The sequence below is a fragment of the Penaeus monodon genome, chromosome 34 (genome assembly GCF_015228065.2).
Source record: "Penaeus monodon isolate SGIC_2016 chromosome 34, NSTDA_Pmon_1, whole genome shotgun sequence".
In the NCBI taxonomy this organism is placed as follows: domain Eukaryota; kingdom Metazoa; phylum Arthropoda; class Malacostraca; order Decapoda; family Penaeidae; genus Penaeus; species Penaeus monodon.
Genome location: NC_051419.1, coordinates 7,756,618 through 7,757,222, shown reverse-complemented (window position 1 = coordinate 7,757,222; position 605 = coordinate 7,756,618).

The window sequence follows — 605 nt, the reverse complement described above, 5'->3', positions numbered from 1 at the left end:
AGACGACGCGGCAAGTCCTATGGCCGTCCTCGAGTGCGGTCGACGCTGCTCAGCCATGCCAGGATGTTCGTCTATCGCTCTGGTCCCGAGTACAGGCTTCTGCTACCCCTACAATCTCGATGGTGAAGTGATACGTCGATCAACTTACGTTTCGCTGAAGGTGATGTAAATGCGCGTGCTTATGCGGATGGGTGCGTGTACAAAGGCCTTTTCCTCAGGGGGTACAAACTACTTAATGAAATTCAAGGGAAGAAACTTTGCATGTGTATGAAAATAGACTTAGTTGGTAAATATGAATTTAGGAGTAATATTAAATCAAGACTTGAAATAGTATAGCAGGGAGGATATCACTCAAATAAGCAAATAATCTGTAATAACATGTATTGCAAGTCATTTACCAGTTACGAAGCGCATTCGGATGCATTTTGACAACAGGCGGTTTGTTTACATTCGCGAGGGCAAGAGCAAGGCAACGGGCGGAGGTTTTTCTTTGGGAGTCATTGGGGTTGTCCTTGTTCTTAAGTTTTTCTCTTATGTATCCACCGAAGAAGAGGCCTCAAATGTGTGTGTGTCATGAGGGTGTATAGTTATTTGCTTTGTAATTA